Source organism: Bos javanicus, chromosome 13, assembly GCF_032452875.1.
Source record: "Bos javanicus breed banteng chromosome 13, ARS-OSU_banteng_1.0, whole genome shotgun sequence".
Classification (NCBI taxonomy): domain Eukaryota; kingdom Metazoa; phylum Chordata; class Mammalia; order Artiodactyla; family Bovidae; genus Bos; species Bos javanicus.
This window is the reverse complement of record NC_083880.1, coordinates 38732129-38749815: the sequence shown is the minus strand read 5'-3', so window position 1 is coordinate 38749815 and position 17687 is coordinate 38732129. Positions and strand designations below refer to the sequence as shown.

Below are 17687 nucleotides of genomic sequence, written 5' to 3'. Positions count from 1 at the left end.
TATGTAAACTACTATATACAAAATAGGTAATTAGTAAGGACCTATCATATAGCACAGGGAACTCTACTCAATACTCTGCAGTGGTCTATATGGGAAAAGACTCTAAAAAGGAATGGATATATGTCTAACTGATTCACTGTGCTATACACCTGAAGTGAAGTGAGTGAAGTAAAATTTGCTCAGTCGTGTCCAACCAACTCTTTGTGACCCCATGGACTGTAGCCTGCCAGGCTCCTCTGTCCATGGAATTCTCTAAGCAAGAATACTGGAGTGGGTTGCCACGTCTTCCTCCATACCTGAAATGAATACAAAATTGTAAATCAACTACACTCCAATAAAAATTTTTTTAAAAATAAGGAGTTGGACTCCAAAGACCCAAGAAACAACTTCTTAAAAACTGCAATGTCAAGGTTTATAAAAATGTGTGTGTGTGTGTTAATATTCTGTCCCCACCCAAAGTCATGTTATGATATTGGATTGTCTGAAAACTATATCCCTTCTTTTACCAACCTCAATAAAGTGCTGACAAAATCAGGAGGAAGACAAAGCAGCTGGAATTCTCGTACACTGCTGGTGGAAGTATGGAATACCAGGCTTTTTTGCTGCTGTTGGGAACAGAGTCTGTTGTTCAACATTTACACTACAGCACTGGGGCTTCCCTCATAGCTCAGTCAGTAAAGAATGCGCCTGCAATGCAGGTGACCCTGGTTCGATTCCTGGGTCAGGAAGGTCCACTGGAGAAGGGATAGGCTACCCACTCCAGTATTCTTGGGCTTCCCTTGTGGTTTAGATGGTAAAGAATCTGCCTGCATTGCGGGAGACCTGGGTTTGATCCCTGGGTTGGGAAGATCCCTGGTTGAGAAGGGAAAGGCTACCCACTCCAGTATTCTGGCCTGGAGAATTCCATGGACTGTATAGTTCATGGGATTGCAAAGAGTCAGACACAACTGAGTGACTTTCACAACAACTACTGGGGGAGCTAGTGAGTGTTTATATCACGCAGGGTTCTTATTTGCAGACAAGAGAATCCACTGCAACAAGTTTAAGCAGACAAGGTTTATTCTATTAGCTGTCTCACAAAACATCTAAGGGGGCAGGAAGCTCAGGTGCTTACATGGCCAGGATTGATGCAGCCGGGAGACATGTCCCACCTCCCCACAGGAATGTTCCAGCAGAAACCCTACTGCTGTCACCATACACAGTCTGATTTTGGAGGTGTGGATAGTGGAAGATCCCATGCCGCCCCAGAAGCAGCATCCATGTGCCATCTTGTCTCACGTGGATGGGTCTGCTTGGAGGAATTCAGCCAAGCATGGCTCCCCAGCTGCATGGGAGTCTCAGAAAAGGCCCTTTCAGCTTCCCACAATCTACAGCACAGGAAGACATGAGCTAGGGGATTGACAGTGATGGTGAGTGCGTGTATCTGATGGGGGTACCTGCTATAGGTATTTGGGGAGGGAGAGCAGATTGAGTCCAGGGGATCTGGGTGGAAGATTCGCAAGGAAGGCTGGAAGTCAGTGCCCAATAGAGGAGTCACCTGCGGGCAGGTGAGGACTGATGTCAGGACAGGGGCTAAATGTCTCAGAGAGGATGCTGAGAACAAACAGAGCAAGTGAGAGGACCTCTGGGAACACTTTCATTTACAAAGTTAGATCCAGTGAGACACAGGTTAAACTAAAGTTGCATTTTGCATGAAGAAGAGGAAAAAGGCTTTTTAATGATTGTTTTCACTGAGGGTTGGGGGGGGAAGCAGAAGCAGTGAGATAAAATAATAAATTGGTGATGTTCTGACATAAGTCACTGTCAGGCTCAAAGGGTCCACATACACTTCCTTAGGAGGTGATCAGAAGTCAGTAGGCACCTCCCTGATGTTCACACAGCACCTCACTTTTCCTCAGGGACACCCCACCACCCCCAATCCATGAGGTCCCATCAGTAAAAGTGCCCTGCCCACCCTTACCAACGTGAGCAGTGGGAAGACATCCCAAGTCAGCTCCCCAAGGAATCGGAATTGTTTTTAATGAGATAGAGTTGACATACAATATAAAGTTGGTTTCAGATGTCCTACGTTGACTTGACACATCCATACACCACGTTAAGCTTAGTAACCACCTGCCCTCACAAAGTTACTGCACTGTTATTGACCATATTCCTTATGCTGTGTCACACTCTCAAGGAATCTGAATCGTGAGCCAAATGACAAAGACTCACCTCCCACCCTACCCCCAAATCAGAAGTTATCCCAGAGGCCGTCCCCTACAAAGGTTCCTTCAGGGATCCTCAGGGCTGCCCTCTATCACTTTTTTTTTTCTTTTTGGTTGTGCTGGATCTCTGTTGCTGTGTGCAGGGCTTTCTCTAGTTGCGGCAAGAGGGGACTACTCTTCGTTGTGGTATGGGCTTCTCATTGCAGTGGGCTTCTCTTGTTGTAGAACTCAGGCTCTAGGCACATGGGCTTCAGCAGCTGCAGCGTGGGGGCTCAGTAATTCTGGCTCACAGGCTCTAGAGCACTGGCTCAGTGCCTGTGGTGCACAGGGCTTACTTGCTGTGCGGCATGTGGGATCCTTCCTGACCTGGGATTGAACCCATGACCCCTGCATTGGCAGGCTGACTCTCAACCACTAGACCACCAGGGAAGCTTCCTATCACTGTTGAGCTCTCAATGAAAAATGCTTCCATCAAGTCTGTGAGCTTCCTAATGCCCTTCTAATGTTCGTTAGGTTTAAGTTAACTAGTGTCTATTTTTATTGTTCATGCATAAGTGCTGCAGGAGAAAGAGTCCCAGTCTTCTCCTGGTGAGGCATGTGCTTGTTGACCCTCACTCGGCAAATCACGGGATTTGGCAAGTCACTGTGATAATGGCCGCCAGTGAACATGTGTCCCTTTGCAATGGGACATTGCTGCCCCTCCCATCAAGACTCCATCCTTGAAGTCTATGTCTCCACACCACCTGGATCTGGGCTGGCCTTCTGACTTACTTTGACTATTAGAATATGGCGGGTGTGATGGTGTGTGATTTCTGAGTCTAGGCCTTAAGGGGCCCAGCAACCTCCTGGAACCCTGAGGCTGCTACGCTGTGAGGAAGCCCAGGCTCACTGGAGGAGGTGAGCTGGAGAAACAGGCAACCTGTTGAAGTGGTCGTCCAGGTGGGACCAGTGTGGCAGTGACAGCAGACGGAGGCAGTGAACAGGGCAGAGGCAAAGCTACTGGCCAACTGGGCATTTGCCAAAGGTCCCAGGAAGCAGTGAAAGTGAAGTGAAAAGTGAAAGTCGCCCAGTCGTGTCCAACTCTTTGCAACTCTACGGACTATACAGTCCATGGAATTCTCCAGGCCAGAATACTGGAGTGGGTAGCTGTTCCCTTCTCCAAGGGATCTTCCCAACCCAGGGATCGAACCCAGGTCTCCTGCAATGCAGGCAGATTCTTAACCAGCTGAGCTACCAGGAAGCAGGGAGCCCACAAATGAAAAGAAACAGCCTTGGTGCCAATGGAGAAAAAGTCAAAGTGGTCTGGTCAGAAGATCCAATCAGCCAGAATACTGCCTCAAGGCAAAGCCTCCTCTAGAGCCAGGCCTTGCCTCTCTTCCATTCTGGGAAGACTACGAGAGGTGAGGAAGCTGCAGAAGAAATGAAGAAATGTGTGAGGCTAGCAGAGATGGGTTCATGAGATTTAAGGAATGAAGCCGTCTCCATGAGAGAAGTACAAGGCAGAGCAGCAAGTGCTGATGAAGAAGCTACAGCCAGTCACACAGAAGACTTAGCCGAGATAATGACTGAAGGTGGCTGCGCTAAACAGTAGGTTGTCAATGAGATGAAACCACCTCGGGTTAGAAGATGCCACCCAGGACTTTAATATCTAGAGAGGAGAAATTCACTGAATGTTTTAAGCTCACTATTGAGAGCTACTGCTCAGAAAAAAAAGATTCCTTTCAAAATATTACTGTTCATTCACAATGTACCTGGTCACCAAGAGCTCTGATAGAGACGGACATGACGCATGTTGTGGTCATGCTTGTGAACACCGACCGTATCCATTCTGTAGCCCACGGAGCAAGGTGTCATTTCTACTTTCAAGTATTAGTTTTTTTAACAAATACATTCCATGGGCCATAGCTGCCACATAGAGTGAGTCTCTGATAGATCTGGACAAAGTCAACTGAAAACCTTCTAGAAAGGATTCACCACTCAAGATCCATTGAGGAATTCATGACTCAGGGGAAGAGGTCAAAATACCAACATTAACAGAAGTTTGGAAGAAGTTAATTCCAACACTTATGGATGACTTTGAAGGTTTCAAGACTTCAGAGGAAAACACCTCAGTAGATGATGTGATCTTATATACAGAAAATCCTAAATACTATACCAAAAAAAACTGTTAGAACTAATAAACAAATCCAGTAAAGTTTTAGAATAAAAAGTCTATATACAAAAATCAGTTGCCTTTCTATACACTTAAAACTATCAGAAAGAAAAATTAAGAAAACAACCCCATATACAATGACATCAAAGCAGTAAATACTTAGGAATAAATTTTTAAAAAGTAGGTAAAAAACCCATACATTGAAAACTTTAAGACACAATGGAAGAAATTAAGGAAGACACAAATAACTGGATGAAAAGCCCTTGTTCATGGACTGAAAGAATTCATATTCTTAAAATGTCCATACTACCCAAAACCATCCATATATTAAATGCAAAATTCCACTGGCATTTTTCACAGAAATAGGGAAAACAATCCTAAAATTGATATGGAACCACAAAAGACCCCAAACAGTCACAGCAATCTTCAGAAAGAACAAAGCTGGAAGCTTCATTCTTCCTGATTTCAACCTATATTATAAAGTAATCAGAATGGTATGATACTGGCATAAAAACAGACACAGAGACCAATGGAAGAGAATTGAGAGCCCAGAAATAAACCTAATTTATGTCTGTGCTTATAAAATATGTTCCACTAATATTTGACATGGGAGCCAAGAATATGCAATGGGGGAAGGACAGCCTCTTCAACAAACGGTGTGGGGAAAACTGGATAAACACATGCAGAAAAAGACATCGGACCCTATTCTACACCACTCACAAAAATTAGCTCAAGATGGGTTAAAGACTTAAATATAATAGCCGATATAATATTCCTAGAAGAAAATATAGGTAAGAAACTCCATGGCATTGTTCTTTGCAGTGATTTCTTGGATATGACAGCAAAAGTACAGGCAACAAAAACACAAACAAGAGGAACTAAAAAACTAGAAAGCTTCTGCAGAGCAAAGGAAACAATCTGCAGAATGTAAAGGAAAGCCATGTAATAAAAGGAAATATTTGCAAACCATAGACCTGGTAAGGGATTAATATTCCAAATATGTAAGGAACCTGTACAACTCAATAGCAGACAATAAATAAGGAACTTGATTTACAAATAGGCAAAGAAACTGAATAGACAAATTTTTTCCAAGGAAGATATACAGAAGGTCAACAGGTACATGAAAAAGTGCCCAACACCACTAATCTTCAAGGAAATCAGAACTACGAGATTTCATTTCACATCTGTTAGGATGGCTGTTCTTAAAAAGGAAAGAGATTTCCAATGTTTGTGAAGGTACGAAGAAATGGGAACCCTAGTACATCATTGATGGGAATGTAAATTGGTACAGCCACTGTGGAAAACAGCTCGGGGGTGCCTCAAAAAATTAAAAAATAGAAGTACCACATGATCCAGCAATTCCACTCCTGGTCATATATCTGAAGGAAACAAAACCAGTATCTGGAAGATAAACTCACACTCCCATATCCACTGCAGCCTTATTCACAACAGCCAAGATATGGGAACAATGTAAGTGCCTGTCAATGGACGAATGGATGAAGAAAATGCGGTCAGTACACACAATGAAATATTATTCAGCCAAGAGAAAGGAGAAGATCCCGTCATTAGCAACAATACAGATGAAACTTGAGGGGGTTAAGAGTGAAATAAATGAAGATAAACACTGCATCATCTGAAAACATTCTAGAACCAATGATGATGAAGAAGTTATGTTGGGGGCCTGTGGAACAGCACAGCGCTGGTCAGAAGTCAGCATGGGTTCACAAGTGGCACAGTTGTTCTTGTTCAGTTGCTCTGGGACTCCATGGATGGCACCATGCCAGGACTCCCTGTCCATCACCATCTCCTGGAGTTTGCCCAAGTTCATGTCCATTGAATCGGTCATGCTGTAACACAGTGATGCTGTACTAATACTGTTTGACAGAATCAAGGGATTAATCACCAAATTACTCTGAAAACAGGGTTGCTTGACTTTGGCAAGAGTGGTGACATGGGGAGAAGGAAAGCGGGGTGAGTAAGAACATGACGGATGCATCTATTGACCTGTTAAGAAGATCCCTAACCAGGTGCCAACTCTGCATGCTGCGCTGTGCAGCATGTTTAGCCAGGACCTGGATAAAGACAGAAAAACTCATCTGAGGATAACACAGAGCTGGAGGAAGAGCCAGGATGACACAGAAGCCCAAGAGGCCTGAGCCCAAGAGGAACACGATTAAGTTCTTCACTGGGTACCTTCCACTGGCCAGACTCTGGTCACACGGGACACACGTGAGGCTTTAGTTGCCTGCAGGCTGGTGCGAGCCAAAGAAGAGATGCGGCCACTGCAGGAAAGTAGCTTCCAACGCATGGGGCGCCTGCTGTGCCCTTGAGATCACATGTAGCTCTGCCCACGGGAGAGACCAAGGCCCCTGGGCAGGGATGGCCTGATCTCAACAGACTTGAAGTGAGCTGCTGCGTGACCTTGGCGTGGCTTCTCTGCTCTCTCTGGTGCTCGGCGCCCACCTCCACTCAGGAAGTGTCTGTATTTGGTCTGTGTTTTGTGTTGCCAGAAGAAGTCTGTCTCCTATAAAGTAAACCACGGAAGGCAAGATTAAAAGGCCCCTGCTACCCGGTGGCACCAGGCAGTGCTCTGTTTAAAGTCCCAGGCCCACAGTCTGCCAAGACCTCTCAGGAAAGCCGTACATGGTACGATTCTCTCCCATCCTCAGTCAAACCATGCTTTAGTGGACAATAAACAGCGAGTTTGATAAATAAGCAGCGAGGAGGAGTCGGACAGGTTGGGAGGGACATGAAGACTGGGATTTACACTCTGTAAGCAGAGCTGCCCCCAGAATCTAATTTTAGCCACTTGTCTCACAGTAAGAGTTGGAAATGACCTTCAGCAGGAGAACAGGAGCCTGAGGAAGGCAGGGATGAACAGCCTCTCTGAGGCAGTTGAGGATGTCGTGGGGTTTCTTCCTGAGCTGTCATGTTTCCTTCCTAACCTCGCCTTGCGGTCAGACCTGACCCCTCCAGCTGGCCATTAAGTATATACACGCACCTCTGCTGCTGCCTGGAGTTGAAAGCGACCTTCCAAGATGATGGAAAAGCACTCTTCCACCCAATGCTACAAAAGCAGCAAACATTTTCTGACATCTACCATATTCCCTGCACACTGTGAGGGAGGGGAGATGTTTAAAAACACGGTTGGCTCTCCATCTCTGAGGATGACCACTGCGCAGAGGACCGACTGTCCCACATCATCTTACATAAGGGACTGGAGCACGTACTCTGGTCCTGGACTGTGATGAAAATAAACAAAACTCTTCCCCCACACAAGCAGGCTCAGAACTTCTGCTCTAGCGCTCTCAACATCGCCACCCCCCATCACATGGTGTGGTTGCATCCATCAAGGCAGCATCTGTGTTAATGACAGAAAAACCCATTGCTCCACTTTTGTTTCTGACCCAGTGTCTCTTTCACGTCCTTCAGATATTCAGAGTCTTGGTTTTTGCCCCTTCAGCTCATCTCCCTTTATGGTTTTCAGATCCTTCATCAAGTTGACCACATGCTTCTGTTCACACACACTCAGGTCTGTCTGAGTTCCTCTGAGGTGGGATCCGGGAACTGGGTTGTGAGCGATGAGCCTCGTGTTTCATCACTGTCCATATGCCAGGCACACAGGCTCTTCTGTCTGTACAGACAGGCTGCAGCTCTTCACTCAGCATGAGCTGCTGGTGATTAAATGCTATGGCAGGAAACCCCTGACAGATCTGTTCAACAAGTCCATTGCCCTACGACAGAGTCTACAAAACTGGAGATTCACTCTGTAAAAGCTGACTTAGACAAGGGAAACAGGACAGCTTCCTGGACCTCAATGCCTGTGGGCTGGAGGAATGACCACAAACTGCATCTGGGTCACCAGGATTTCAAACCAAGAGGTTTACACCACTGCAGATTCAAATGGACCATCTGGATACTGAACAATCTGCACTGGGTCAGAATAAAGCAATTCAGCAAGCCCCTTTCCAACTCTGTGTTCCAAGTACTTGAATGTACAGAGGTGATGTGATCTGAGCTTTTTTCCCCCTATTTTCCAGCTATGTTCTTATTTGAAGCAGACAACTGGATCAGAGTACAGGGGCTGAGAAATTATTATAAAGTCACAGAGTGTCAGCATTACCCATCTATGGCCTTATCATCCTAAATGCGACTCATCTCATCTGATCTCAGAAGCTAAGCACAGTCGGGCTTGGTTAGGACTTGGATGGGAGATTGCCTGGGAATACCAGGTGCCATGAGCTTTTAGAAAAGTTTCAACATCACCAAAATGCCAAATAAGGATGTCTCTTCTATACTTAGGCAAGAAGTATTTCAAGAGAGGATAACTATATAGGCATTAGTATATTACAGATATGCTATGTATATTATGTATGGTAATATATTATTATTATTGACATCATATAACGTCTAAAAATTATCACTGTTGTACCACTAGATCAAACTTAACTGAGAAACCCTTTACCAGACACGGTTCTTCCTTCACGTTGCTATGGGGACTTGGACACCCAGACAGCCATGCGGCTCCTGGGAGGTCATCTGTGTGGTCTGGCATGGTGGGGCTTCCCCCTGCTACATCCCAGAGGTGGATAAACCAGACACAGAGCAGCATGCACGTGGTGTTAGTCACTTGGCCTTTCTGAAGAGGATTTCCTTCACAGGCACATTCCCCTTTCCTGCTACCTACTGTCCAAGGAAAATGGCACCAACCATAAATCACCACAGACAGGCTCTCACCATACAAGCAGGAGCCTGTGTGGACCCTGAGGGAAGGCCCCCTGCAAAAGGGTTATCTGGAAAGATGTGTATGTATATGCAGAAGGGTCAGACACGTCATATTTCTACAAACACAATCCTTAAGAAGAAACATAGCAGAATTTGGCTAAGAATAAAGTGGTTTGTTGAGCTTTGGAGTTTATTTCTTTTTAGAAAAAAAGAGAAAATTTATAAGATGCAAAGGTCTCACATAATGTATTATCATGGACGAATGTTCTCTTTATACCCTAACATGAGCCCTGGCCTAGCCAGTGTTTGGAAAAACATGGACAGTGTGACCGCATTTGGGACCCATCATGGACACTCAGAAACACACCACAGGGTGAAAGGAGGACTTGATGACAAGTGCTGTCGGGCCAGCCTGTTCCAAGAGCAAGCCGAGAATCAGAGGAACCAACGTGGCCTTCCTGAGGGGACCCTTGAGTGTGTTCCTTGCTGCCCTGTGCATGGGGCACCTTCCCCATCCTGGCAGCACCCATCTCCTCTATTAAGCCACAGCAGCAACAAAAAATGGTAACGCTCCTTTGGTGGTCTTTTGTGTGTTTTTGTATGTTCCCAGTTTCTTATTTCCATCTTCCTTTTCAGGATTCAGGTCCAAGTCTTTAAAGTAGTACAGGTGCCTAGCATCTTTCATGAATTTTTCAGGATCCAGTTCTGCCCAATGATAATGCACTAAAAAGAACAAAGATAAGACATATTACTCAGAAAGGTCCCAAAATTTGCTTTCAAATCATATTAAAATACATGACCAAGCATAACAAAACAGCTAGAGATATCCTTTCAAGTTCATACAACAACAAGAGAATGACAGTGTTTTTTTTCACCTTACTGGGAGAAATGTGCCGTGCTGTCATGTATCAGTGCTAATACCTCTCACCAAAGAGATGCCAATTTAGCAGAACTTCATCCTTAGAGCTCAAAAAGACACCAACCAAGTATCTGGGAATTAAACAACATACTTCTGAATGGTCTTTGTATCCAAGAGAAGTCACATGGCAAATCAGAAAACATTTTAAAGTGAGTGAAAATACAACAATCAAAATTTGTGATATTCATCTATAGCAGTGATTAGAGGAAAATTCATAGTATCAAATGCTTATTACATTAGAAAACAAGAAAGCTTTCAAGTCAATAATTGGAGTTTCCATCTTAAGGAATTAAAAGAATAAAAGCAAAGTAAACCCAAAACAAGCAGGAGAAGGGGAATAACAAGAGCAGGAAGTAATGAAATTTCAAACAGAAAAACAAAAGAGAAAATTTTTTAAAAAGATGACTAAAACTAATATACTTCTTGCTAGACTTATCAAGAAAAAAAGAGAAGAAACAAGTTACGAGTATCAGGAATCAAAGAGGCAACAGCAGAACATTTTACAGACATTAAAAGAATGAAAAGGATATATTGCAACTTTATGCCCACAAATTAGACATGGATAAAATGGACAAATCTCTTGAAAAAAATACAAGGCTCATTTCCAAATACTTTTAACAATGAGGGAGGCAGAGGGATTGGGAGCCTAAAGAAAGCATACGAACAGGGTACAAACTAAATGCTTGTTCTTGGGATATTTTTTATATTGCTCAAAGGAGGGTAGGTTCTTTACTATAGAATGCCCAAGTGTCTTCCTTGGCAATTCTTAGAATTTCCTTTTGCAATTCTGAGCCTACAACAAAAGCCAGATGGTCATGCCAAAATTGACATGGCAACCATTTGTCATCCAGTTTAGTTCAGTTCAGTCGCTCAGTTGTGCCTGACTCTTTGTGACCCCATGGATTGCAGCACGCCAGGCCTCCCTGTCCATCACCAACTTCTAGAGCTTTCTCAAACTCACGTCCATTGAGTTGATGATGCCATCCAGCCATTTCATCCTCTGTTGTCCCCTCTCCTCCTGCCTTCAATCTTTCCCAGCATCAGGGTCTTTTCCTATGAGTCAGTTCTTTGCATCAGGTGGCCAAAGTATTGGAGTTTCAGCTTCAGCATCAATCCTTCCAATGAATATTCAGGACTGATTTCCTTTAGGATTGACTGGTTGGATCCCCTTGCAGTCCAAGGGACTCTCAAGAGTCTTCTCCAACACCACAGTTCAAAAGCATCAATTCTTTGGTGCTCTTTATAAAGCACTGAAGACTATATAAAATTTTCTTTATAGTCCAACTCTCATATCCATACATGACTACTGGAAAAACCATAGCTTTGACTAGATGGACCTTTGTTAACAAAGTAATGTCTCTGCTTTTTAATATGCTGCTTAGGTTGGTCATAGCTTTTCTTCCAAGGAGCAAGTGTCTTTTAATTTCATGGCTGCAGTCACCATCTGCAGTGATTCTGGAGCCCCCCAAAAATAAAGTCTGACACTGTTTCCATTGTTTTCCCATCTATTTGCCATGAACTGATGGGACTGGATGCCATGATCTTAGATATCTGAATGTTGAGTTTTAAGCCAACTTTTCCACTCTCCTCTTTCACTTTCATCAAGAGGCTCTTTAGTTCTTCACTTTCTGCCATAAGGGTGGTGTCATCTGTGTATCTGAGGTTATTGATATTTCTCCCAGTGATCTTGATTCCAGCTTGTGCTTCATCCAGCCTGGCATTTCTCATCATGTATTCTGCATATAAGTTAAATAAGCAGGGTGACAATATACAGCCTTGATGTACTCCTTTCCCGATTTGGAACCAGTCTGTTGTTCCATGTCCGGTTCTAACTGTTGCTTCTTGATTTGTCATCCAAGTTTAACTAAATCCCAGACTTAACAGAGCAGTTTCTATCCCCTCAGATCTAAATTAATTGGATGAACTTCAGTAAAAGCAAAAGCACAGTAGTTTACACATGGAGATGCCACATCTGTAAACATGCTTCCAGCAGATGTACTCAACACAGGTCACACTCTTAGGAAAGAGTCATATTATGAGTAGATGTCTCAATGGAATTATCAGCCTTCCATTCCAGAGCCCAGCTTGACACTGAAGTTCACAGGCCCACATGAGGAAGGCTTGTTTGAACTGCAGCTTGTCCAAGTTCTTTAGGTCTATCTGGACACACAAGAGGAATAAAAATTTCCTCCAGGTCTACCCTCGTGCTCTGAAACCCACCTGCCACAGTTGTGCACTACACTGTAACCGATATCTGAAAAAACACAAAGGTAATACGTAACTTAATTCCCAGAGACCATAATACTTCCATTTTACGGTCCAGAAAAGTAACCCACTTGCTCCTATATTTCAATCAAGATATTAACCCAAACTTAAGAGCCAGGGCCTTTCAACACCTTTCTCACCTGCAATACCAGTAACTAAAATACTGAAACTAGTTTCCATGTCCCATCTTTGGGGAACTCCACCTTCTTGGCATAGATTAAAACCTTTGTTTTTGAACCTAAAATGAGCTTTGGGATCCTGTTTGAATACATTATTCTTTTACATTTCCTACCATTAAATATTCTACATTTTAATGAACTGTGATAATAAATTTATGCTTCAAGCATCCAATGTGCAGATGAAAGTGATATGGTTTACTACACAAGAATAAACGATCCAGAAAGTGCTCATGATATTCTGCTTGATGGTAAACACAGGTCACATTATACCTACAGTATGTCTCCAACTTTGTAAACTTAGAAAGCCATAGAATTTTCTGCTTAGAGAAAACATAAAAGCATTAAGAAGTGTCTAATAACTTGGCACCACTATTTCAAGACCTTATGAAAGAAGCTGCTGGGGTGGTTCTTCTTCACTGCCTTCAAACGCTGGTTGGGTGGGAGAGAGTCCAGGGTCAGGAGCAAGGGCTCCTTCAACAGCCTGTATAAACCCTGAGTCTCTCAAAGATGCTGACTTCCAGCTGATCTGTTTCTGGTTTTAAGCCTTTTGAGCAACCAGAAGATGTGACTGCCAGAGTCAGAACATACACACCACAGACCTGCTCTCCAAACCACTGTCAAAAGAACCTAGTTTCATTTATTTTTATTTAGTTCTGGTCATGGCTGGAAACTAACATGAGCTCATTGACACAGAAAAAGCAGACTGTTCCATGAAAAACATAAGCTACTGGGAGGTCAGTGTTATCAATGAAGGATTCATGCAGCCTGTCTAGCATGTTAGGGACCCCAGTAAGGCCTGTGGCACGCTCTCAGAGCAGACATTCTTCCTATGCATGAGTTCTGTGGGTCCTGGCTTGGCACTGAGAACATAGGGACAATGGTGTCATTTCTAACTGAGAAAGGAAAGCTTGGTGTCAACTAATAAGCCAAGCAGGGGAAAAAATAAAACTAATGTCATTTGATCATGGAAGGAACAAACTCTGACAGCAGTTAGTTTTTATTTTTTGCCTTAAATTCTACCCCACGTATTTCTAATGCATACTTGTTCATATTTAACCACACCCACAGTGGCTCAGATGACGGTCTCAAAAATCTTAGTTTGATCCCTCCAAGCTGCTGCTGCTAAGTCGCTTCAGCCATGTCCAGCTCTGTGCGACCCCATAGACGGCAGCCCACCAGGCTCCCCATCTCTGGGATTCTCCAGGCAAGAACACTGGAGTGGGTTGCCATCTCCTTCTCCAGTGCATAAAAGTGAAAGTGAAGTCACTCAGTCGTGTCCGACTCTTAGCGATCCCATGGACTGCGGCGCACCAGGCTCTTCCGTCCATGGGATTTTCCAGGCAAGAGTACTGGAGTGGGGTGCCATTGCCTTCTCCCCCTCTAAGCTAATGCCACCCAAAAGAACTTTGTGCAGTGACAGACTGTGGTCTATCAGCTCTGCGCAGCGTAGCAGCCACCAGCTGCACGTAGCCACTAAGCACTTGAAATGTGGCTACTGTGACTAAGGAAATTAAACATATTTAATTTTAATTAATTTGCATTTAAATATCCACAGGCAAGTAGTGTCTACTATATTAGCACACTCCAGGTTATCAGCAAGCTTAGCTCTGCACTTGAGCAATAAGCAGAATCGTTATTACGGTCAGAGTCTTGCTGATTTGTTTCTAATAAATAAGGCAACTGAGGTGCAAGGAAGTAAATCCAACCCCCTTGCCAGTAAAGTGACATAATATGCCTGCTCCTGTGTAATATCTGCATCCTGTAAAACAAAGGCCAGAACAACACTTGTGGTTTGGGACCAATAACCTCCTTCCAGCAAGAGGAGAGAAAACAGGGCAGAAAATAACGCTGGAAGAAACACTCCTTAAAATTTCCCAGATGAATTGAAAGACATGCATTTATAGATTCCAGAAGTTCAGGAAACCAAAGCAATCATCAGAATGAGGCTTAGATATTTAAAACAAGATGCTGGAATTGTCAGATAAGGAAAAGTAACTACGATTAATATGTTAAGGGCTCTACTGGGAAGAGTAGACAACGCTCGAGAAAAGACAGGTAATGTATGCAGAGAGACAGAAGCTCCAGAAAGGATCAAAAGAAAAGGAAGAGAGCTTCCTGTGGGCTCATCAGCCCCAGGAGAAGTCAGTGGGCTTGCAGAAGGTCAACACAGACTTCCAAACTGAACTTCCAAGAGAGAGAGAAAGGAGTGGGGGGAAACACACTGTCCAAGAACCTTGGGGAAACTGCACAAGGGATAACATACACAAAACCAAATTCCAGGAGGAGAAGGTGGAAAGAGCAGAGAAGTAATGATGGCCAAGAACAGCCCAGACACCAAATCAAGACCCAGGAAGCTCAGAGCATACCCATCAAGAACCGCACTGGGGCAGATCATAAGCAAACTGCAAAAAACAAAGAGAAAATCTTGAAAGAAGCTGTGTGCAGAGTGGGAGGAGAGGCACACGTTACCTGCAGCAGAACAAGGCTGTGAGTTACACAGGACTTCTCAGGAGAGACTACGCTAGCAAGGAAAGAGTGGAATGAGATATCTAAAATGTTCAAGCGAGAAAACCACCACCAATCTAGAATTCTATACCAACAAAACTATCCTTCAAAAGTGAAAGGGAAATGAAGGCTTGGTTTGATCCACAAGAAACGCTCAAGGAAGTTCTCAGGCAAGAGGAACACGACACAGGTCAGAAACTTGCATTCACATAATGAAAGGAAGTGTATCCCCTGACCAGGGATGGAGCCCATGCCCCCTGCAGTGGAAGCACAGAGCCCTACACAGTGGGCTACCAGAGAAGTCCCCAGATCAGTTCTTTTTCTTATTCTTGGTTCATCTAAAAAAAAAAAAAAAGTCTTTATAAGGTAATAATAGGTAACAATGCACTGGGCTGTGGGACACACGGAAGGTGACATGAGTGACACAGCATCACCAGGTCTGGGACCCGCTTCCATGAGGCACCTGCACAAATAAGGTGGCCACGCTGTTTGAAGATGGGCTCAGATTAGTGAAAAATGTAGACTGCAAACTCTAGGAAACCACTGGAAAAAGGTTGTTTAAAGTTAAAGAAAATAATAAAATAAAAACACTATCGCAGGCACAGAGTGTCTTATACCATGAAACACCAGCACAGGGATGGAAAAAGTGACAAGAATACTGACACAGGGAAGCAAAGTAAAGTTCAGGAATGAGAGATCCCACCTTCACCAGGGAAACAGCAGCAAAAAGTGACGAGATAGCCTTCTACAGAGCATACACACACACACACACACACACACACACACACACACAACTGCTCTAGCACCTTAGAAAGAAACGTGCTCTGCCAGGACTCGTCTCACTATGCAGACAAAGGTTAAGTTGGAAAAGCACACAGATGGCAGCATCCAAAACACTTTCCTTGTTTGGTTTCGAGGGCTGAAACCTCAGGACAGAAATGCGGGTATTGGTCGGGAGTGCCTCTCTCACACCCTCCCAGTGGCAGCTTGGTCGATGCTCAAACAAGGGAACACTGCAGCCTGTGGTCCCAAGTGGAAACCACACTCTATTTCATAGGCAGCAGCCCTGATGCCTTTAGCCATGGGCCAGAAAGAGGGTAACTGAGCTGCGGCCTCACAGGAAACCTTGGATCCTCCTAGCACAGTGAGGAGCCTGAGGAATGGGATGGAGGACAAAAGAGGAGCTGATTTTAGCAGTTTCATGTCCATTTGGTAAGATAAGGAATGTCTGCTGTATAACAGAGAGATGGTGACACCCTGGGAATGTCCTCTGAACCAAGGGGGTTTGGGCTCATTTTCAAAGAAACACTTGCCCAAGATCCTGCAGCCTCTCACTCCATCTTCTCTTGCTTTTTTTTCCTCTCTCAAGCCTCAGAAATTCAGAGCTGCTCCCCTTCAGGCCTGTGATGCTCCTGAGGGCACTTGTTTTTAAAGAAAAGTAAATGAAACCCATATCAAATGAAAACCACAGCTCCCCTCATTGTGGGGAGGTGGGGGGACTGTTTTCCTGTAGAGCAAGGTAGATGGCAAGGTCACCTTCCATCTGTCACCACCTGTCTGCTCTTACAGACTTCTGGACACTGGGTGGTAGCTCTGGGAGGAGCGGCTGGGAGGACACATTTCGGCAGAAGGGCAGCACAGGTCCACAGGCCTCAAACCCCTAATAGACCTGTGGAGACCCCTGTAGGGTCTACAAATCTGGAAGCGTCCCCTGGTCTTCGCCTGGTGCGGGTGTCTCAGAGGACCCCTCCTCAATTTACACCTGCACCAGCCACAGAGTCTCTGCCGCCATCTCGGTGTGAATAACTACAGCTGGACCCCCCATCTTAAACAGTCAGGAAAGGAGGTTTCACTTCAGGCCCCTGGTCCAAAACCCAGCGGCTGCAGTTATATTCATATAAATGTGGCTTTGACATCTTCATGGACCCATCTACACTGCCTCAAGAGCCTCCATCCCATAAGCAGCAGCGGCTGGATCCTCAAGGCTCAGTGAGTCTGTCTCCTACGGTGCCAGCACCTGGGCCCCACACGTGGTCCTGAGGGACCCTGGCCAACCTGGCCACACCTCGGTCTCTAGCACCACAGATCCCTCAAGGCTCACCCAGACACCTGACGGAAGTCACAGCTGAAACCTGCGAGGCCTGTCAGTGCTCGTCAAGGGCTGAGGCCGTGAGACACCTCGCTGCCTGAACACAGCTGACCACTCAGCCTCTGGGGCTCACCTCCCCTCCACTGAGACCCGCGGTCAGCCCAGGGGACCCAATGCAGCTACTTTGCACCTTCCCAGGGCAGGCGAGACGGCCCCTCAGTGGCTCTGCCACGTCTTGGTGGCCATGTCTTGCCGAGGGGACCTGGAGGCACCCTGCACAGCAGTCTCACCCACACGGGGTCCCCATCCACCCCGTCCGCTGGGCGTGGTGGCCTGCCTGCCTTTTCCACCATCACTGAACTCCACTCACTTAGTTCATAGAAGAAAAACTAAGGAAGCAGAAACGACATAACTCACTCACTGTCACACAGAAACTGGTAGGATGCAGGTAAGAACCTGATGAAGTTCTGAGTCATGGCTGGACTCACTTAATTAGCATAATCAGAAAACTAACTTCAAGAGCCGCCCTGCACACTGCCTTTATGTGGCCCGTCACCCCCAGATTTAGGATTTCTGGACGGACTGTAAGTCAGAGGTGGTAACGGTATTTCTGACGACAGAACTGACTATATCAATGATGATCAAGTCC

General features: G+C 45.0%; 1 protein-coding gene across 2 annotated transcripts in view; it reads right to left on the bottom strand.

Annotated features, from left to right (window-relative positions):
* DTD1 (D-aminoacyl-tRNA deacylase 1) overlaps positions 1–17687 on the bottom strand; it is a 114308-nt gene that overhangs the window by 25898 nt on the left and 70723 nt on the right. The window contains exon 6 of one of the 2 annotated variants that reach the window (XM_061436371.1): positions 9251–9804. The exons of the other annotated variant lie outside the window; for it this stretch is intronic. The gene's annotated coding sequence lies outside the window, so the exon portion shown is untranslated. Of the gene's footprint in view, positions 1–9250; positions 9805–17687 lie in introns of those variants that run through there. 2 annotated transcript variants of the gene reach the window in all.